Genomic DNA, 7,870 nt, shown 5'->3' with positions numbered 1-7,870 from the left:
TTTTTTTTTTTTTTTTTTTTGAGATGGAGTTTTGCTCCTGTTGCCCAGGTTGGAATGCAGTGGTGCGATCTTGGCTCACAGCAACCTCTGCTTCCTAGGTTCAAGTGATTCTCCCGCCTCAGCCTCCCGAGTAGCTGGGATTACAGGCGCCTGCCACCATGTCCAGCTAATTTTTTGTATTTTTAGTAGAGACGGGGTTTCACCATGTTGGCCAGGCTGGTCTTGAACTCCTGACCTCAGGTGATCCACCCACCTTGGCCTCTCAAAGTGATGGGATTACAGGTGTGCGACCACGCCCAGCCAATCACAGTCATTTTTTAAAAGCTGAAGGGAGTCAGTGCTACTTTTTTTCCCCCCGAGTCTATACCTCAATGGAATAACCTTCCAGGTTATCCTTAGTTTTGTTCTGAGATGGAGTTTCGCTCTTGTTGCCCAGGCTGGAGTGCAATGGCGTGATCTCAGCTCACCGCAACCTCCGCCTCCCAGGTTCAAACGATTCTCCTGCCTCAGCCTCCTGAGTAGCTGGGATTATAGGAATGCGCCACCATGCCCGGCCAATTTTTGTATTTTTAGTACAGATGGGGTTTCTCCATGTTGGTCAGACTGGTCTCAAACTCCCGAACTCAGGTCATCTGCCCGCCTAGGCCTCCCAAAGTGCTGGGATTACAGGCGTGAGCCACTGCTCCTGGCCAGTGATTTACTAAATCATAAAACTAGTGCCACACTCATTCTCTTCAATAACTGTGACCAATCTTACGTTTTAAAACATTCCTTATCAAAAGAAAATAAATCCAAATATAAGCATGTAAGTTAATTCAAATTACAAGGTTAAAAAAAAAAAAGCCCTCCAAAGACTCTAGACAAAAGCATTTAAGTCATATTTATCCAACTACAAAAAGACTCAAGAAGAAAAAGTAGTAAAATGGGTTAATCCTCCACTGACTTGTTGTATAAATAACAACACATAGTCTTTCTTCCCTCACTTCCCGGTAAAGTGCTTGCCAGCCATTATAAACCTACGCATTGCTTCAAAGGCTGACTAAAGCCATGCAATGAAGTTACAGTCCAAAAGAAAAACCTTTACAGGAATATTTCAAAGCTAAAGCAAAGAAAAGGAAACCTCTGACAAAGTATAAGCATTCAATTTCTAAATTTCAATCAATGTGAAACACTAATTAGTAAACCTAGCAAGTGTTACTGCTTTGCACATTCAACCATGACTATATGAACTAAGACTACAATAATGAGGCTGAAGGAGGCAAGCCTCATTAGTTTGTAGCCACACTTCAAAGCAAACACTGTTACTGGTAAATAGCTCTCCTCGGTAAGTTTCCTTGACAACCTATTGAGAATTTACTTAAAAAAAAAAAAAAAAAAAAAAAAAAAGTTTCTGTTTCTGTGTTTTGTAGAGACAGGGTCTCATTCTGTTGCCCGGGCTGAAGTACAGGGGCAGGATCAAAGTTCACTGCAGCCTCAAACTCCTGGGCTGTAGGGATCCTCCAGCTTCAGCCTCCCGAGTAGCTGGGACTACAGGCACACAGCACCATGCTTGGCTAATTTTAAAATTTTTTAAACTTCATTTTTTTGAGATGGGGTCTCACTATGTTGGCCAGGTTGGTCTTGAACTCCTGGACTCAAGCAATCCTCCTGCCTTGGCCTCCCAATGTGCTAGGATCAAAGGCATGAGCCACTGTGTCCACCCACAAAAAATTTTTCACTTTAGCCAGTGGTTTTAAACCTTCCTATCATATAAAGTACTAAATGGTGTTCTGGTCAGTAAATTCTTATTCTGAAGTTTGATTTTGACATATACAATTATCTGAAAAGAAATTAAGTGCAAAAGCTCCAAAAAGATTCTGAAAAGAACACACTAAGGGGGAAAAATTACCTATTCAACAAATGTTCATTAAGTATCATCAGGAGCCAGGAACTGGAGATGTAGAGATTAGATACACTGCAGTTTGCAGGCAGATCAAAGTGGGAAACCAGTTGACCAGGTATCAGACCATTCTGAAGCTTTAGTCATTGAGACAGGTGATATCTAAGCAGAGGTGGATGAAGAGACCCACAGAACACACCCACCCATAGACAGACTCTTGGATTCATGATCCAGGTGGCTCTGTAGAGCAGGCAGAAATCAACAGGTGGCGCAGTGACAACTTGTTTTCGACAGGGGCACAGAAGAAAAAACACTGTAATGATTTGTGACATGTGTGCAGTGAAATGATAAAGAAATCTGTGCGAATGATAAACCTAACGAAGGGAGGGAGAAATACAGCAGGAACAAGATTGTTTTATTTCTTAGAAATTGTCGTGGGGTTTTTTGCTAAATAGTGCTTAATACAAATTTTTAAAATATAAAAGAAACCCATAGTCCCTGCCCTAAAGGAACCGAGTATCTAGTGAAAGACCAAAAAAAAGTAATTATACAGACTGAGAAATACTTAGCTTGAGGATACCACAGTGATAATGAAAAGAGATACTTGCCCGGACGTACTGGCTCATGCCTGTAAACCCAGTAGTCCCAGTTACCTGGGAGGCTGAGGTAGGAGGTGCACTTGAGCCCAGGAGTCCAAGACCAGCCTGGGCAACATAGAGAAACCCCCATGTCTACCAAAATCAATCAATCAATCAATCAATCAATCTATATATATATACATATATGTACACATACATATATATATATGTGTGTGTATATATATATAATTAGGCCAGGTGCAGTGGCTCATGCCTGTAATCCTAGCACTTTGGGAGGCTGAGGCGGGCAGATCACTTGAGCTCAGGAGTTGAAGACCCCATCTCTACAAAAAAAAAAAAAAAATTAGCCAGGCACGATGGTGTGAGCCTGTAGTCCCAGCTATTCAGGAGGGTGCGGCAAGAGAATTGCTTGAGCCCAGGAGGAGGAGGTTGCAGTAAGCCAAGATTACGTCACTGCACTCCAGTCTGGGCGATAGGAATGAAACCCTGTCTCAAAAAACAAAAGCAACAACAGAAACCCTAAACAAAAAAATAGCCAGGTGTGGTGGTGCATGTTTACAGTTCCAGCTACTGGGGAGGCCGAGGTGGGAGGACTGCTTGAGCCCAGGAGGTCAAGGCTGCAGTGAGCTATGATCCCACTACTGCACTCCAGCCTGCGTGACAGACCAAGACCCTGTCTCAAAAAAAAGAAACAACAACTCAGACTCGGGGAGTAGGGAATGGATCATGATCGAGAAATGATATGGGAAGGTTTCTCTTTTTTTTTCCAGACAGGATCTTGCTCTTTTGCCCAGGCTGGAGTGCAGTGGTACAATCATAGCTTACTGCAGCCTTGGACTCCTGAGCTCAAGTGATCCTCCTGCCTCAGCCTCCCAAGTAAAACTGGGACAACAGGCATGTGCCACCAAGCCTGGTTAATACTTTTTATTTTTACTTTGTAGAGACGGTGTTTTGCCATGTTGTCCAGGCTGGTCTTGAACTCCTGGACTCAAGGGATCCTCCTGAGTTGGCCTCTAAAACCCAATTTGAGTTTTAGAAAGGTAACTTTGACATATGTTGGAGATGGGAAAGCATGCTAATGGAGCAGGTTCCTGCGGTAATTCAGGTTGAGAAATGATTAAGACAGTAGGAGTGGGAAGCGCAAGAAAGTGACAGGTTTCCAGATACATAGAAAGAAGAGTCTATAAGGCCAAGTGACTGACAGGACATGGGAATATGACTCCTTGGATATGGGCTGGGTCAATGGTGCAGCAGCCTTCCAAGGAGAATATGGAGGCGTCAGTGGAGGAGGGAACCACAGGGAGGAGTTGTGAAATCATCCTCTGAACATATGAATTTGAGGGTTCAGTGAGACGTCTAATGAGTATTTCTGGTGAGAAACTGTATGAATGTGGGACTGCAGTTAAGAGGGAAACCGACGGTGATTTTGTAAACAATGGTATCAGAATCTTCCAGCCAGAATAAGACTAACACAAGGGCAACATTGGCATTTGCAAAGCTCTGGCCAGAGGATCTGACCCCTTTCTCCCTATCCACCCACCATCCACCATGGTATCAGACAAGTCTCCATTCCGACTGCCAAGGGTATAGTGGGCATAGATAAACTCCAGAGATCCTAGGTCAAAGTTCTGGAAATACTCTCCTTAAAGAAATTAGATTAGGCCGGGTGGGGTGGCTCATGCCTGTAATCCCAGCACTTTGGGAGGCCGAGGCGGGTGGATCATGAGGTAAGGAGCACCAAGATCATCCTGGCTAACACTGTGAAACCCTGTCTCTACTAAAAATACAAAAAATAAGCCGGGCATGGTGGCGGGCGCCTGTAGTCCCAGCTACTCGGGAGGCTGAGGCAGGAGAATGGCGTGAACCCAGGAGGCGGAGCTTGCAGTGAGCTGAGATCCGGTCACTGCACTCCAGCCTGGGCGAGAGAGCGAGACTCCGTCTCAAAAAAAAAGAAAAAAAAAAAAAAAAGAGATTACCTACGGTGATAATCTATGCCATAGGAAATCTTGATTAACAAACTACATGGTTAGACATGTTACTGATCTCTGAAGAATCAACTGCATGCAGTAAAGCACTCAACATGATCTTGTTTCCAACAATGCAATTCCCGTGACATTTTACAAGCCCCTCAGCACTGCCAATACTGCCAGAGTGCTCTGCTGGTACCCCAGATGGCACCAGGACCATATCCTATCAAATCTGTGATATGCTCTGCAAATTGCATCTTCAGATGAGCCCTTTAAATAATTTATGTGTCCCTTCTTAAAAATAAGGCCAAGATAAAAGTGAGTATCTGTAAAAGTGAGTAACTATCTGTACTTGTTTGGATTCCAGATAAATGGACATTTACTATACCTTACACAATGTTTTAAAGAACAGCTGTCACAAGTTCTTGTGCATGATGATCCCATAAAATGTTTAAAAGATGAGTACAGCTGAGTATGAGGTTAAATAACTTGCTGAAAGTAAATCAATAAATTATCATAGGGTCAAGCACAGAAGTTTCAGTTTCTACAGCTTTAAAGCATTTTAGTATTTTTAACAGCTCTTTTAAAATTTAAAACTCTTTTTTTTAGCTACAGAGGAACTAAAAAAAAAAATGCTCAAAAAAGGAACCACTAGACATAAACAGTCAATTTACAAAATGCCTTATAAACATTGCTTCACCTTAGTTAGCTTATCAGGCCACTTATTTAACCAAAGAGGAAATTCCCTGCCTAGTACAAAGAAACACCATACTGTGTTATGAACAGATATTCTGACAGTTTTTACCTTGGGAGCAACAAGATTATTTTAAGAACAATATGAAAAGGTTTCCACAGACACAAACTATTACATAGATATTGGGGCCAGGCGCAGTGGCTCACATCTGTAATCTCAACACTTTGGGATGCACACTGACAGAAATTTCAAAAAGAAAAAAAAAAACTTTGGTGGCCAGGCGCAGAGGCTCACCCCTGTAATTTCAGCACTCTGGGAGGCTGAGATGGGGGTATCACTTGAGCCCAGGAGTTTGAGAGCAGCCTGGGCAACATACTGAGACCCCATCTCTACACCCCCTACCTCAAAAAAAACAAAACAAAAAACAAAAACAAAAAAACCCACACACACACTTTGGGAGGCCAAGATGGGAGGATCTTTTGAGGCCAGGAGTTTAAGACCAGTCTGGGCAACATAGAGAGAGACCTTGTCTCTACAAAAAAAAAAAAAAAAAAAATTAGCCAGACCTAGTGGTGTATGCCTGTAGTCCCAGCTATCTGGGAGGCTGAGGCAGGAGGATCATCTGAGCCAGGAGACTGAGGTTACAGTGACCTATGACTGTGCACTGCACTCCATCCTAGGCAATGCAAGGCAAGACCCTGTCTTTAAAAAAAAAAAAAAATTAGAGGGCCGGGTATGGTGGCTCATGCCTGTAATCCTAGCACTTTGGGAGGCTGAGGCGGGCGTGTCACCTGAGGTCAGGAGTTCGAGACCAGCCTGGTCAACATGGTGAAACCCTGTCTCTACTAAAAATACAAAAATTAGCTGGGCGTGGTGGCAGGTGCTTGTAATCCCAGCTATTGGGAGACTGAGGGAGGAGAATTGCTTGAACCCGGAAGGCGGAGATTGCAGTGAGCTGAGATCGCGCCATTGCATTCCAGCCTGGGCGACAAGATTCAAACTCCGTCTCCAAAAAAAAAAAAAAAAATAGAAAAACTATATATACACACAGATGTATCATTCTTAAGTGAGTCCCCAGGGTGTACAGAGATTGCCTCTGTACAGTACAATTGGCAGTGCTAAGGAGGAAGTGTTTTGCTTTAAAACCCTGAGTATGGCTTGAATATTTTAGAACAAGTATTAAAGATGTATAAATGGAGGTGGGCATGGTGGCTCACAACTATAATCCCAGCACTGTGGGAGCCCAGGAGTTTGAGAACCACGTGGGCAACAAGGCAAGGTCCCGTCTCCACAAAAAAAAAAAAAAAAAAGACATAATTGGCCAAGAAGAACGCCAAACACTATTTCTTAGGAAATTTCTGAAAGCCAAATAAAGTGAATGAAATATTTAAAATGCTCCGGTTTCTCAAGGTTATTTTACTGTATCATTATTTTTTGAGACAGGGTCTCACTCTGTCACCCATGCTGGACTGCACTGGCGCCATCTTGGCTTACTGCAGGCTGAACTTCCTGGGCTCAAGCAATCCTCTCAATACCCGCCACCCACTCCAGCAGCTGGGACTACAGGTGTGCACCACCACACCTGGGTAATTTTTGCATTATTTGTAGAGAGAGGGTTTCACCACGTTCCACAGGCTGGTCTCAAACTCCTGGGCTCAAGCAATCCATCTATTTCAGCCTTTCAAAGTGCTAGAATTAGAGGCATGAGCCACCACACCTGGCCTTGAGGTTATTTCAATAAACAAAGTCACAGCAACAGCATTTCCTGACATCCATGAATTGCATAATTTTCCCACAGTCTTAGAACTATAGGAATATACTGCAAAATTCCTGCTCATCAACATGCTGATTTTGCCAAGCCATGTACCAAATGATAGCCTCCATAATACGTGCTCAAACAGAAGACATTCACTGTAAATTCAAGGGCAGGTATTGTGTTCCCGAGGTAGCATCAACTTATTAACCACAATTGAGTCTAATTTAAGATGTCAAAGTTTAAACCACAAATGTATACTGTCATCTTTATAGAGGAGGACAGTCAGGAGACTTTGGGTTACAGGTCTGCCTCTGACGCCAGTCACATAAATGCAATTAAAAAATTACATCTCTCTAGCCTTCAGCTTTTTTAGTTTTAAAATGAGATGGTCCAAATCTATAAAATTATTTCAGCATTAATATTCTATCATTCTAAATTTATACAGGTATATGTGCCTAGAATTTGTCTTCCTAATTCTACTCTTTTCAAACAACAATTTTTTCAATAGTACATAATGTGTATATTCAAAGGGCATAAAAAAACATTAAAAAAAAAAACACACAGTGAAAAGCAAGCCTTTTCTCTTAACTCTGTCCCAAGAGGCGCTTCTTGTGAAGACTTCTAGAGATATTCTAACATACAAGTAAAAATAAATACATATTTATTCTTTTCTTTCCTCTTTGTCAACCCCAATAGTAACCCATTATACACATTGTTCGATTTTGCCTTTTCACTTAAATCTTGGAGATCATTTTATCAGCACATTCTGAGAGCCCCTTCCTTTTTTAAAATAACCACAGGGTATGTTTTTAAAACTTATTATTTATAATACACAAATTTCAAACATGCATAAAAGTAGAGAGAAAATATAATGAATTCCTAAGCAGTCCAACTTCAGTAACTATCAATGTTTGCTAATCTTGTTTTACTTACCTATACACAACCCCAAAGTATTTTTTTTTTTTTTTTTTTTTT

General features: G+C 42.0%; 1 protein-coding gene across 1 annotated transcript in view; it reads right to left on the bottom strand.

Moving 5' to 3' along the window:
• The window catches only part of NUDT3 (nudix hydrolase 3), a 130,499-nt gene that overhangs the window by 80,713 nt on the left and 41,916 nt on the right, over positions 1-7,870 (bottom strand). The window lies entirely within an intron of this gene.

Source organism: Rhinopithecus bieti, unplaced genomic scaffold (assembly GCF_001698545.2).
Source record: "Rhinopithecus bieti isolate Rb0 unplaced genomic scaffold, ASM169854v2 scaffold_36553, whole genome shotgun sequence".
Classification (NCBI taxonomy): domain Eukaryota; kingdom Metazoa; phylum Chordata; class Mammalia; order Primates; family Cercopithecidae; genus Rhinopithecus; species Rhinopithecus bieti.
Note: the sequence above shows the minus strand (reverse complement) of the source record. Positions and strands in the feature narration are given on the sequence as shown.